Source organism: Leptidea sinapis, chromosome 40 (genome assembly GCF_905404315.1).
Source record: "Leptidea sinapis chromosome 40, ilLepSina1.1, whole genome shotgun sequence".
In the NCBI taxonomy this organism is placed as follows: domain Eukaryota; kingdom Metazoa; phylum Arthropoda; class Insecta; order Lepidoptera; family Pieridae; genus Leptidea; species Leptidea sinapis.
In genome coordinates this window covers 2,316,853-2,331,859 of record NC_066304.1, presented here as the reverse complement: position 1 = coordinate 2,331,859, position 15,007 = coordinate 2,316,853, and the positions used below count along the sequence as shown (strand labels likewise).

General features: G+C 33.6%; 1 protein-coding gene and 2 long non-coding RNA genes across 3 annotated transcripts in view; 1 reads left to right on the top strand and 2 right to left on the bottom strand.

Moving 5' to 3' along the window:
- The window catches only part of LOC126976347 (uncharacterized), a 500,519-nt gene that overhangs the window by 316,436 nt on the left and 169,076 nt on the right, over positions 1-15,007 (top strand). The gene's annotated exons all lie outside the window — the stretch shown is intronic.
- LOC126976348 (uncharacterized) overlaps positions 1-15,007 on the bottom strand; it is a 215,488-nt gene that overhangs the window by 39,683 nt on the left and 160,798 nt on the right. The gene's annotated exons all lie outside the window — the stretch shown is intronic.
- The window catches only part of LOC126976350 (uncharacterized), an 89,771-nt gene that overhangs the window by 39,183 nt on the left and 35,581 nt on the right, over positions 1-15,007 (bottom strand). The window lies entirely within an intron of this gene.

Genomic DNA, 15,007 nt, shown 5'->3' with positions numbered 1-15,007 from the left:
ATACCAGCTCTTGCAATTTATGCTGCAATAACCTTACTACGTTGGAGCCACTCCAGTTAATCTATTTACAACACAAAGAACACTACCCTAGTTTCAAATATTCACTTTCATAAGCTTCACGTAGATCTCTCTCTGGCTTAAGGACAAATTGACGATGTGCAAAGTTCAGTCGATTTTTGATTAACAATACTGCTTGATATTTCCTTATATTTACTTTTGCACTTTCATACAAATTATATATATAGGATATCATCCTCACCATCTGGATGTGTGGCGGTCCTCCACAGTGCGGTTTTCAAGGAGCTTTCTTCCACGTACTACGAAGCTTATGCTTACTAATGAGCTTCCTTGTGCGGTGTTTCAGGGACGATACGGCTTGGGTACCTTCAAAAAAAGCGCGTACACCTTCCTTAAAGGCCGGCAACGCTCGTGTGATTCCTCTGGTGCTGCAAGAGATTGTAGGCGGCGGCGATCACTTAACAACAGACAAGCCGTACGCTCGGTTGTCCTCCTATTCCATAAAAAAAAAATAGGCACAACCTGTGGGTGCCAAACAATAATATGCCATAAAAGAAACAAGTCACAATCACAGATATTTTCCCGTAATCTGTTGTAAGATCCATGTAATACCAAATGGGTCAATTTATTTAGTCCCTACTTCCTTAAGGGTCCTTCTGTCTTCAGTTATTACATAATTAGCTTACCTAACAACATCTTATACTGACCATAATATCAATTTTGAAAATATTTTGTGTATATTTTATATAAATAAATAGATTATCTTGGCCATCTCTAATTTTATCCACAACGAAGGTATAGGGGGTCAAAAATGGCCTGAACTGCTTCGAGAAAAGTATAGTACGGTCGTGCCGCTTGCGTTTTTGCTGGACTTGGAGATATAGGTGCATTACCTTAGTGTCTACATGTTACACTAATTAATGTTTAAAAAGTAGTTTGTTTTTAGATAGCATATTATAATTTAAGAACACAATTTATTTCGACGTTTGCAAGGCTGCCATAGTCTATCTAGACGTATAAATAATCTAAGACCAGAGGAATTACAGGACCGCTGCCGACCTTAAAAGGCATCGAATAAACATACCTACATGATATGAACGCGGAATCAAGTCGCATGTCTGTATAATACATACATAAAAATATTAAAAGGTAAAGGTTTATAAGTACTGTAAATATGGTACTAAAGCAATTTATATCATATTTTTATTAATTAAAGAGTCGTATAAGGGAGAATTGATAATTAATTATCCAATAAGTATTACCCTGTCAGCTAAATGAAAACAGAGTTAATTGGACAGCTATTTATTCACCGTCTTACGTTAATAAAGTAGATGATATTGTTAATATTAAACAGAGTCTCCCTACTGCAGGTAATGGAGAGAGCGATTATGGAAACGACTTCACTTCAGACTAAATATCTATTATAATAATTGAATATATTCATATACTATGTAATAGTTCACTCGACCTAATTATAGACATAATCTTTACTTGGGGGATATATGTTAAAATAATTCTAAATTAATTTTGCTTTTTAAATGTTTAATATAATAAATTTTATGTGTTCCTTATTTGGTATTAATGTTAAATGACAGTTAAGATAATTTTCACATTGGTTTTATTAACTTAATTGTATACGTAATCTAACATCACACTGGGACTCCCAGTGTCGTGAGCTCCACTTGTCAACAATATTTTACCACTTGTCTCTCGCGTAAACTATTCAGTTTAGATAAAGATGATATAAGAAACCTCAATATCATTTTTGAAGACCTATCCACGTATGGGTTTGATGAAAAAAATTTTTGTGTTTCAGTTCCAAGTTTGGGGAACCTCAAAAATTTATAGTTTTTTGTGTGAAAATCTTAAAGCAGAATACATCTAATTACCAAGTTTAAACAGTATAGTTATAAAAGTTTCGGAAAAAAGTGTCTGTGACATACGGAAAGACAGACAGACATGACGAATCTTTAAGGGTTCCGTTTTTTGCCATTTGGCTACGGAACCCTAAAAATAATTGTCACTCTTGTCTCTTATTAATGAGTAGGTACTTTCACTGTCACTCAGTCAATAGACCACTACCTACTCACTCGCTCTTGATTTTCGTGATTGTGTTGTTTTGTGTGTTCTCAACTTCTCAGTCATTCTGTTTTTATTCGTTCTACTTATAACTCGGCTTTTCTAACAGACTCTGATTGCTTGCAATATTGAAATACTCTGGCTTATATTTCTAAACTTTGTGACTTGCTCCAACGTTAACCTCGCATTGTAAAAGAAATACCGATTTTAACATACGAAATGGAAAGTACATTTCACATTTCTTTTGGCTCTGCCGGCGGTTCTATGGTGTTAGAAAAGTATTCAGTAGTCTCATCAACTCAACTCTTATTGAGATGTACATAATTTAATGGGTAATACCTATTCGTTGCAGCTTCTGAAACATCTGAATTTCTATTTTCAGTCAATCTGCGTTTATACATATAATCATAATAAAATAAATACTAAAATAAAATACTTTTTTAAGGATAATGATAAACCGCGTTTACTTGTAACTGTAAGTTACATTTTTATAATTCCCGATGTTACGTGACTTTTGCAGGAGCACGTTTTCAGAGGGACAATATACACATCAGATTGAACATTTCGTTTAAAGCTCATTGGGGTTATTGTTTTTCACAGAACTCTAATACCCTTTACCATAATACAAGTGTCTAAATCGGTTGCTTGTACAAGCACCGTGTAAAATATCATAAATATTTAGATAAAATATGTTATTTTGATATAACCGTACTTTAAATTTTATCAAAGTCCTATATTATAGATCGAAATAAACATTTGAGAAGCCCACATTTCTAAATTATAAATATAAAGTCCTCGAATGGCGACGACGTACAGGTAGACGAAGTGTTGATAGTCACAAGATTGACAGACGATCTGGTCAAGATCGACGGAATACGTTGGGTGAGAACAGCGCAGGACCGATTGTTGTGGAAATCTTTAGGGGAGGACCTTGTCCAGCTGTGGACGCCTTTCGGCTGATGATTTTGATGATGATAAATATAAAGTTTATCAAGTAATTATTCAAGTGAGTGATTTTGTAGATACAAATTTCGTTCCTACTTGTTAGTATACAGATAATAGTATATATTATGCAATACTTGCTAAAAGAAAACTCATAAGAAAGGAAAATGTCGAAATCCGCTCCAGAACCGATGAACATGGAACTTCCACCATAATTATTTAAATATTTTATTCTAATCGTAGCAAATATTTGTATCAAACGGACACTTGTGAATCAAAACCAGTATTTAAAAAGAATTGCACCTGACTAATTATAATGATAGCCGAGATATTTGATCCATAGACTACATACAATCATAATAGTCGATTTGGTTTGCTAACATCCTAATTTTTACATGTTGTTTCTTAGCAATCTCAAACTGATTATATGAAAAATCACAATTACTTAAATCGATATTATACCGTTTATTTTTAATTCTATTGAACTAAAACGATTAAAAAATATTAATGTCAGTCTCTTTCTGTCATTCTTATTAGTCTGTGCTGTCACTGGTACTAGCTCTCTACCTTCAGTTGTGTTGTTGTTTGTTCTCAGCGTAACAGTAGTTCTGTATTTATTTATACCTACTTAAAACTCGACTATTCAAACGGAAATTGATTTCTGGGGTTGGTACTAATACTATTAGGTAGTTGATTGCCTTGTTAGTCAATATATATGTATATATGTAGGAGGCTCCTTTGCACAGAAAGCCGGCTAGATTATGGGTAACACAACGGTGCCTATTTCTGCCGTGAAGCAGTAATGTGTAAACATTACTGTGTTTCGTTCCGAAGAGTGCCGTGGTTAATGAAATTACGTCTGATTTGCCCAGTAGCCCAGCCCGAGCGCTATTGTAGTGCCACTCAGAATTTTTGAGGTTTTCAAGAATCCTGAGCGGCACTGCAATGTGATCAATGCAGAATGAATACGCCCGTATAGTAGGGCGTATCAATTACCATCAGCTAACGTCCTGTTCGTCTCGTTTCTTATTTTAATCTAATCTAATATTATGATAAAAAAAATATCATAATATTGTATCATTAATGTGTTATTGACTGCTCAATTATAACCTCAAAATGTGTTTTTTTAATAACGCGATATCCTTAAGTGTCCGTTTTATAAATCATATGTGAAGAGAATCTGTAGGTAAGGCGAATAATGTGATTTTAAAACAATATTCTTTTGAACATTTATCACGAAAATATCATGTTATTATATTTCAAAAGGAAGCTCTTGTCGATCGAACGACCACTTTCTCTAACTTTTCTTTCATTTTTCTCGCTTGATTTGTGTTCCGTATTTCCGGGCAGGGTAGTTCGCCACTACTACCTCCCCCTCCACTGCCGGGGGGGCAGTCTCCAACCCCAGCTGCAGGCTATATTGGATATCTGTCAAAAGAAATCGCGTACCAACTTTATAATATCGCATCTTATATTTAAATAAAATGTAAGTAATTCATGAAAAGTTAAGCCTTTTTCTATATTGTTGCAAGTTCTATAGCGGTTATTGCCTGTCTTACAATTTAATAAATCGACGCCGTAGTCATCAATATTATGCACAAACCCGTAAACTTGTAATATAACATCCGGCAACGATTTTCCTCATATTTATTTAATGTAGGAATAAATAACTCGGCACAAATAGCCTTACCGTTGTAGAGAAACTTAATAATTATTATTTATGAACTTAGATTATATACATATCTAGATTGACCTTCGTCATTAACACCCATTCCCAATATTCAGTCTATCTCTGGTTGTGGCCTACTTGAGATAAAAAATCGTAAGTATCATTGACTTTTCTGTCCCAATAAACTTATCTACGGTAAATCATTTTATCCGTACACGCTGTCTTTCAATGGGACGACGTATAGCTTACCAGCGATATACCTAAAGTTTGTATGGAAATTGCAATTCAAGCGTCCCAATGAATGACTTATCGGGTATATTGGGTCAGCTTCAGATTATTGACAGCTAATTACTGACAGTAGAAGGTAGTAATTTATCTCTATCTGTAGATAGTGTATTGGGAATGGCCGTAAATCGATGCGTCACAGACAGTTCAATTGCCATAGACGTGTTTGCGTGCTATTCTATCTGTACACGTATCTTTGTGTGCGTGGTATGATACCATGTTATAGCGATCACCCCCGACCATCCTGAATATTGGGGAAAATTGATGTTTTTAGTATCGAAAATGTTATGAAGTGCATGGTTGTGCATCTATTAACCATTGCATTTAATAATAATAGGAGAGGGACTAACGAATGTCAGTCGAGCATGCCTGATGATAAGTGCTCATCACCGATTGTACTCTCTTACATCACCGGAGGAATAATTTTTGTGTCCTCCCTTTGCGTACCGCGTCAGTAGTTGTTTCGATTTTACCACGCTATTTTCTTTTTTAATTGACAGTTAAGAAATGACCAGTACGTCTCTTATACGCACCTAAGTCATCTTTTAAAATATGCGACATGCTACTAGGTGCTATCTTCATCTCCCGAGATAAAATCTTTTGCTATAGGACAGGATTTCTTCGAATTCTTTCGCTTACTGCTTTGACCACCTTTTTTGTACGAACACTACGTGGACAGCCAGATATATTCGTCACAAACAGAGGAGGTCTCATTGTACCTATTAATAGCCCGGTACACAAACATTTTACTAATACCAAGGTTATGGAGAGTTTTAAAAATTGCATTTTGCTCCATACCTACTTTATCTAGATGATTGCATAATCACAGCGATTCACTTCTCTTTATCACCCCACTCCATTTTATAATCTCAAAATATTGTACAATGTATTGGTGCCAAAATGAGAAAACTCAATGAACAATCAATAAAAATGTCATATTCCAAATTCAAATGTGATATTTTGTTTATTTTTTATTATAACAGTTTTTATGGCCAGACTAAGTCTACAGCTGATGAAAAAGCGAGAAATGTTAATTAGCGAATATTTCTTGCTGGTCTTAACGAGCAAAAAATATTGGCTTGAGAATCGAAAACAAGTTATTTCTCTTCAAACAGAATATTCGTGTCTCCTTGAAATTGTTTAACTCCTGACTTAAGTAATTTAATCCGACTAATCCTCGGTAAGGCTGGCCCGTACTTACCTGGCACTGTGTAAGAGTTACGCCACGGCACTAAGCACATTGAATTTGGAAATTACTTTTAGTTAAGTTAATTTAGGTTACACAAATTAAATTTGAAAAGAAAATTTATGAACGATGCGGGACTCGAACCCACGACGACCTCTTGCGTTCCGTGCGAGCGCTCCTCCACTAAGCCAAATTGTAATTAATCCCACTTCAAAAAATAATAAATTGCTTGGATTTGAAAGAGCGACATCTCAAGTTAAATTGCGAATATGCAAATATTGGGCTTGAGCAGGTTATTGTCTGTAAAGTAGATCCTGTAGATTGTAGATGAATCCACTACCTCAGAGTTGAAAAAAGACATATCAATTCGTGAATGTGACGTCACTCAAACGGTTGGCTCAGTCGAAGAGCGCTTGCACGGTACGCGAGAGGTCGCAGGTTCGAGTTCCGCATCGTTCATAAATGTTGTTTATAAATTTAATTTGTGTAATTAATCCCAGCAGTGAGGCATGTCACTTACAAAAAACAACAAATTGTTTAAATTAGGTTTTTATAAAGTTCTTAAAGAGAAATTTGAAGTATCCTCCTTTTATTAATGTATAAATTATGTAGGTAAGGTTTATGAAGATAATCACTACTATCACATATATATACACTAGTTTTAAACAATATTCATGAAAAGTACATAAAATAGAATTAAAAAGTATACCACGTACCAGGTATGAGAACTACTAAAGAAAAAAAACAGAATTACGAACACATTTTCTGATATAATGTTTATGATAATTTAAACAATACATTTGTACAAAGACTAAAAACATAGCAGAAATTTTTGTTATATCCAAAATGTAGAAAATATTGGATAAACACGAAATGCCTAATGAAAAATGATGTTTGTTTACCATTACAGCCCTCGTGATTTTGTTAAAAATACTGAAAATCAAAATTGTTTTGTTTTTATTGAGTTTTACTTCTATTCATTATATAGCAAATTTCGCGTATCTTCGTGGTAAATTATATAAATTATTAACCCACAAATATGTATACTCTAAAGTATCTGTTTCGGCAAACGTTGTTTTGCCATATATATTATTTTATGTAACTAAGTTGACTACTTTCGTCATGTTCACATTCAACATATGCACTAAAACACCAAATATTACATTTTATACACGCAGTAAAGATTCTATTTTCTTAAAATTATAAGCATTTAAGAAAAACATGTAACATAATAAAATATTGTATACGTGAATATGTCATAGGGATTGACCAAAAGCTAAGTACTACACACTTCACTCAATCACTCACTCACACATCTGTATAACTAGCACACATGAACAATATTTTAAATTTAGTCTCGCCGCGCGCAGTATTGAGGAGAGTATTTATCTATTACACTAGATACTAAGTTTATTTATTTGTTTATTAAAGCACACCACATAATGAACAATATAATTTTCTTAATCTTATGTTACAATCAGCAGTCCTAAAGTAACTATAATATAAAATAGGACAATTATGGTGAACATAAAAATTACAAACAAAAAATACTCCCTAATTACTTCAGAAAAACAGAATTAATAATATGGCTACAATAAAACCAAAATCGGAAATGAAAGTACAAATTATAAATTTAACTTATAAATTGAAATTAATTTTTAATGGAAACGAAAAAAAAAGAAAAACTACTTATTTGACTAATGCAGATTGAGTACCAGCTAATTATTATAACACTAGAAATAAGAGATTGCTTGTAACTAATTCTAGTAGGCTTCATAAGATACATAATAGCTTTAAGGGTAAATGTATACACTTCTATAATAAAGTCCCAGTCACTGTTCAGGCATTATCTACAAATGAATTTAAATGTTTTATAAAAAAAAATGGCTCTGTCGTACATCCTATTACTCTAACAGATTACATATCTAAATGATCGGACAGCCTGGGACTAGATTGTGATTATTTTAAAGCGATAGAAATGACTGTACAATATTGTATATTTTTATTGAAAAGAGCGCAAAAAAAGAATGCTGGGAGAGTTTCTTGTGCCGCTTCTTCTCTCTCAGAGCGCTATTTGTTTCCGAAGCGGTAGTAGTGTCCAGTAGTTATTAGAACTGACATCAAAAAGAATTCTAAAGGAATCAATTTTGAGAAAATAAATGCCTTTTAAGTGTTTAACAACACTTACTTTGAATCTGACCAACCCACTACCGAATACATGAAGTTCTGAATTGGTGTTGTTAAACTTATTGTACTCGCAAAGAATTCGTATTTTTCGAATTCAGATAAGTTTATGCGTATAACATAATTTAATATAACATTTTCGCAAGGTTATAAATATCTCAACGAAAACAATGAATCTTAAAGATATATCGGTCTTACACAATATAATCGAGAAAATCAAACTCCAACTAGGAAGTTGTTACACAGAGTAGTATATTGGCTAATTCTAACTATAGAGGTCTGTAACTGTCTTCAAAGTTAATAGTACCAAAGTTTATAAAGTTGGAGAACTTGTAAATCTACACAAAATTGAAGTAGCTTCGTATTGCTCAGCAATTTAAGTCGTCTGCACTCTGCACTTAGAATGTAATCACTTTACATTCCTTTAATTTTTGATTCTTCTTTAAAATCTTGTGTTAATATTTGACTACCTATTGTATATTTGGTGTAGGTAGATGTTATATGATGTAACCATGAAATATGTCCTTGTAATCTTAGAAAATTTATACGCTATGTAGAGTCACTTGCTGTATGACAACCGATAAAAACAAGTCAGGAATATTATTTGTTTAGCGTGCGTGACAAGCTACGTCCTACACTTGCAATTTGTATGACACTTTGTGTTAGTTTTTGTGCATTGCTCAAAAGAAGCCTCTATTACCCCTGGGTGATAGAGGCTTCATTATTCGTTTTCAAGACTGGGTTAAAATTTTGTTTGTCATCTAAAACACTCGTGTAGTAAATTTTATCCAAGTCGTAAGATCCGATTTCCGTACACGTAAAGTACAGACATATATTATGTACAAGTAACAAATTTGTAGACGGTTTAAATGAAGCTTAAATTTTCACAAAAAAATAATTATATATCAACAGAATACGAGAAGAATGTTCATTTTTTCTTTACATTCATATTTTTATAGACAATGCGAAAAAATCACCAATGTACCCCTAACTTTTACAGTTGGAGCCAAGTTAATCATATCATTCAATTTCGATAAAACTAATACTATTTAACATGTCATGAGTTTTGTAAATAAAATTGTATCATGTTTGTGTAATAAATTAAAAATGCTTCTTATTCTGAATTAACACTATGGCAATCTTGTACGAGAGAGGTAACCTAGCTCCGCTCGATTCCACTTAGCCATTGGCTCGGTCCCCAGCCTTAATAGTAAAAGCTTAAGATAATAAATCATATACAAATTTATCCTAATTTTACCTACCCGTATCCTAAAAGAAGAAACAATTATTCGTTCCTAAGCAACGCTGGCTATAAAGTATCATGTAATAAAATTCTATGTTCCCGACACATACATAACAATATCATAAAGAATTCACTCCATGCTACAGCCAGCTACTTGTACTACGACCAAGTCATAACACGTGCATCACATTCCTCATACATTATTTCAGTGTAATATGCGAATGAACTAAAGATGGTACCATTAAGCCACTAGTAAATTTATCATAAAAATGATAAATTTTACTTTTTATGACCAATCTGGAATTATGTTGGAGTGCTGAGGTAGCAGACGACGTTACACTTTAGAATGTAATTACAGTTATTTTTTTAAATCTGTTGATAATACTGAAAGAACTATTTATATAATATATAACCACTTGTATAATATATACACCAGCTACAGTTTTGCCAGTGGAAGGCTCCTGCCCAGGACAGCACAGGATGCCAGCTAGATTATGGGTACCTCAACGGCGCCTATTTCTGCCGTGAAGCAGTAATGAGCATTACTGTGTTTCGGTCTGAAGGGTGTCGTAGCTAGTGAAATTACTGGGCAAATGAGACATCTTATGTCTCAAGGTGACGAGCGCAGTTGTTGTGCCGCTCTGAACTTTTGGGGTTTTTCGAGAATCCTGAGCGGCACGGCATTGTAATGGGCAGGGCATATCAATAACCATCAGTTGAACATCTTGTTCGTCTCGTCCCTTTTTTTCATAAATAAAATAATTCAAATTACAATACCAGTTCCTGAAGTTCAGATGTTATTATCACGCTAATAATCAGATAAATATTTTTTTTTCTTATTTATGTAGTAATCATTTTACAAAATTATATCTGTATATTAACTAATAGTAAATACCAGTTACCTTCCAGCCACCGCTATAAACGCAAGTGATTCGTGAATCGCACGGCACCGCTAATCAACTCATCATCGACCGCGTAGTTAAACTCGCCACATCACTGTATTAACTAATGATTGTATGAGATTATAGTAGTAGAGATTCGACTAATATAGTAGTAGTATTATTTAGTAGTATTATTTAATAAACATGCCTCTATTGGGCAAAATTGTAAAATAATCGACATACAAGCCTCTATTGGGGAATGTATTAGTACTAATGTACAAAAATATAACAATGAATATTTTTCTTCAATTAATTTAAATTAAGTTATTTGACAAGGGAGGACAACTCTTGCAATATCATACAAAATAGGCAATATTCACCAAATATAAATGTTACTGCTATAGATAATCATATTATAAAGTTCATAAATATTGTTCACCAGAATATACAAGGTATCTCAAGTAAGGAATTAGAAATTGAACTGTTTTTGAGCTGCTGTAATATAGAAATATTATGTATTACAGAACATTGGCGTAAGAGTCATCAGCTCCAGTTTAGTTTTAGAGAACATAAAGTAGTCAGTTCGTTTTGTAGAAGTAGGGCAATACATGGAGGTTCCCTAATTATTATTAATAATAAATTAAAATGTAAAAATAGAAGAGATATTGTTAATCTCTCTATAGAACAACTAATTGAGATAGCTTGTATAGAACTGGAGCAATTTATTATTGTAAGTGTATACCGCCCCCCACTGCATCATATGAACTATTCCAACATAGAATGGAGGAGGTACTATCAAAATTAAGCAAAACTAGCAAGTCAATTATAGTGTGTGGAGATTTCAATATAAACTTCCTTGAACCTTCGGCCAATTGTACTAGCCTTAAAAATTTATTTCAAAATTTTAATTTGTTCAATGTATTTTGGGAACCTACTAGAATCACTTCTACAACAGCAACCTGTTTAGATAATATTTTTACAGATGTTACTATTACTAGTAAACTCATAATTAATAATCTTCAGTCCGACCATAGTGGGCAACTTATAAAAGTAAATACAAGATTGGATAATGTTAGACCAAAAAAGCTGACGATTATACCAGTTACGGGTCGTGGCCGTCTTGAGAGGTTTAGAAATAATTTGGTAAATACTATACCATTTTTACACTGTGGTGAAACTGCTAATTTTCACTATAACTTAGTCTTCAATTCCTTCTGTGAGGAATTTGACAGGATTTTTACTCCAGTAACGATGACAGTAAACAACAAACATAGTTTTAATGATTGGGCAACAATGGGGATCCACAAAAGTCGTAAACGCTTATATGACCTTTATTATGAGAAACATTACTATAATTGTGAAGAATTTAAAATATATGTAAAAAATACTCCAAGCTCTTTAAAGTAGTTTGTCATGAAGCGAAAACACGTTTCATTGCAGATAAAATTAAAAACAGTAATAATAAAGTAAAAGCGACTTGGAGTGTAACTAACAATGAAACTGGTAGATCGAATTGCCGTAACACCTCTATCTGTTTAAATAATAATAATCGCGTTATAAATTCGAAAATAGAAATTGCAAATGAATTTGATAAATACTTCTCCGAAATCCCGATTGTCACGACCAAAGACCTTAACTCTTCGCCAAAAGCAGCATATGATATGCTTAAATTACACGTACGAGTATCTTCCACAGATTTGAAATTTAAGTATGTTACAGGTAGCGATATAATAAAAATCTTCAAATTAATTAACCTAAAAAATACAAAAGACCTATGGGGCCATTCAAATTATATTGTAAAATACATACTTGGCACCTGAATTAGCAATAATATTTAATGAATGCATAGATGAGGGTGTGTTCCCTGACCTCATGAAATACAGCAAAGTTATACCTTTGTTTAAATCGGGCAGTTCTTTTGACCCTGCTAATTTCAGACCTATTTCGGTGCTGCCGGTTTTTATTAAAATTTTTGAAAAACTTTTGCTTCAACAGCTACAAATGCATTTTTGTAAATTAATGAACAAAAATCAGTTTGGTTTCACTAGGGGCTTATCAACAATTAATGCGGGTACTAGACTCATTGAGCACATCTTTGATGCCTGGGAAGAGTCACAGGATGCATTGGGCATTTTTTGTGATTTGTCAAAAGCATTTGACTGCGTCCACCATGAAACTTTACTCCTAAAACTAAAGCATTATGGAGTGAAAAATAGAGCCCTATATCTGTTAAAATCATATTTAAGCGAAAGAGTTCAGATAGTCGATGTAAATGGCAAACGGTCTTCGGGTAAACCTGTGGAAATAGGTGTTCCACAGGGTTTTATTCTCGGTCCTTTCTTGTTTCTTATATATATTAACGATCTACCGTTTGTGGTAGATGATAGCCATGAGATTGTATTGTTTGCTGATGATACTTCACTTATTTTTAAAGTGAAGCGACGTGCGGATATTGATGACGAGGTAAGCAATGCACTCTCAAAGATAGTGCGTTGGTTTGAGACAAATAATCTGCACTTAAACAGTAAAAAAACAAAGAATTTACGGTTCATTACACCAAACACAGCGGAGGTACAAACCATCGTACTTATAAATGACCAGAGATTGGAACTTGTGGACACTACGGTCTTCTTGGGTATCACGTTAGATAAAAAGCTTCAGTGGGGTCCACATATTACCCATCTAGCAGATAGACTCAGCTCTGCGGCATATGCAGTTAGAAAGATTAGAGAGTACACGAATGTTGCGACCGCTAGATTAGTGTACTTTAGTTATTTTCACAGCATCATGACGTATGGTATATTACTATGGGGTCATGCTGCTTACATTGATATAGTGTTTGCACTGAAAAAGAGAGCTGTTCGTGCTATATATCAGCTTGGTTATAGACAGTCTCTCAAAGAAAAATTTAAAGAAATAAATATTATGACTGTTCATTGTCAGTACATTTATGAAAATTTAATATATGTTCACAAAAATCGTCACCTTTTTGCTCTTAATAGTGATTTTCATTATTATAACACTAGAAATAAGGGATTGCTTGTAACTAATTCTAGTAGGCTTCATAAGATACATAATAGCTATACGGGTAAATGTATACACTTCTACAATAAAGTCCCAGCCACTGTTGAGGCATTATCTATAAATAAATTTAAATGTTTTATAAAAAAATGGCTCTGTCGTAAATCCTATTACTCCAATGCTGAATATCTAAATGATCGGACAGCCTGGGACTAGATTGTGATTATTTTATAGCGATAGAAATGACTGTACAATATTGTATATTTTTATTGAAAAGAGCGCAAAAAAAAGAATGCTGGGAGAGTTTCTTGCGCCGCTTCTTCTCTCTCAGAGCGCTATTTGTTTCCGAAGTGGTAGTAGTATCTAGTAGTATAAGAAATGACATCAAAAAGAATTCTAAAGGAATCAATTTTGAGAAAATAAATGCCTTTTATGCCTTTATGCCTTTTATATAGGTACCTATATTGAAGTGTGAAGAAACAGTTCCCGGACAAGAGACGATTGAGATTTCATCTGCGCACGAACATAGCATCTGCAACCCCTGTGATATTACAGGTTCGCACTTACTCCTTTAATCAATCCTTTTATTCACGCCTTAACTCATACTGCAACTCTCACTCACATCCTGCAACAGCAGCTGATGATTATTCATTGTTGATTGAACCAGATTAACCAATATTCATAAAATATATCAACTTTTTAAAACTTCTAAAGTTGCCTAGCTGTAACTCAGAAACAGAGTAATTAATTATCTTAAATTTAGTTGAGTAATTAAAAGATTAACACGCCCGCTCGCTGTTATGAGGGATGCTTAGATTCATGTTTAATAAGACGAACACAGGATTAGCTGCTAAATGCTAATGGTCTTGGTAACAGTTAATTAAGTTGGAACTCGGGGACGCCTCGACCCCGACCTTTGGGTGGCTTGTAACCTGTTAAAATTTATCTGGAGTAGCGTTTTAACTCATTAAAATCAAATTTCTTTCTCCCTTTGTGAAGTAACTTTGCTTTTAAGAATTACATTTTCACCCAAGATGTAAAATTGGAAAGTCATGAAAAATTGTATTGAACAAAATATCAGAGAGCAAAAAGAGGTTCTATATCAATAAGCTGCCTTCTTTATTACAACCCAGACAATGGACATTCAATAAGCCTTATCATTAACAAAAAATGAGATTATGACTTCTAATTTATTTTATTTGAAATTAACTTTAACAATGTAACACCTTAACTAAGAACTAAGATTAAATTATTAATAAACTGAAATAATTGTATAATTTGGATCATATACATTTACAGCAAGTTTGTACCAGTGGGGCGACCCTTTGCACAGGATGCCGGCTAGATTTGGGCGCCACAATGGGGCCTATTTCTGCCGTGAAGCAGTAATGTGTTATGATCTGAAGGGCGCCGTAGCTGGTGAAATTAGACTTAACATCTTATGTCTCAAGGTGCTGACCGAAATTGTAGTTCCGCTCAGATTATTTGGATTTTTCAAG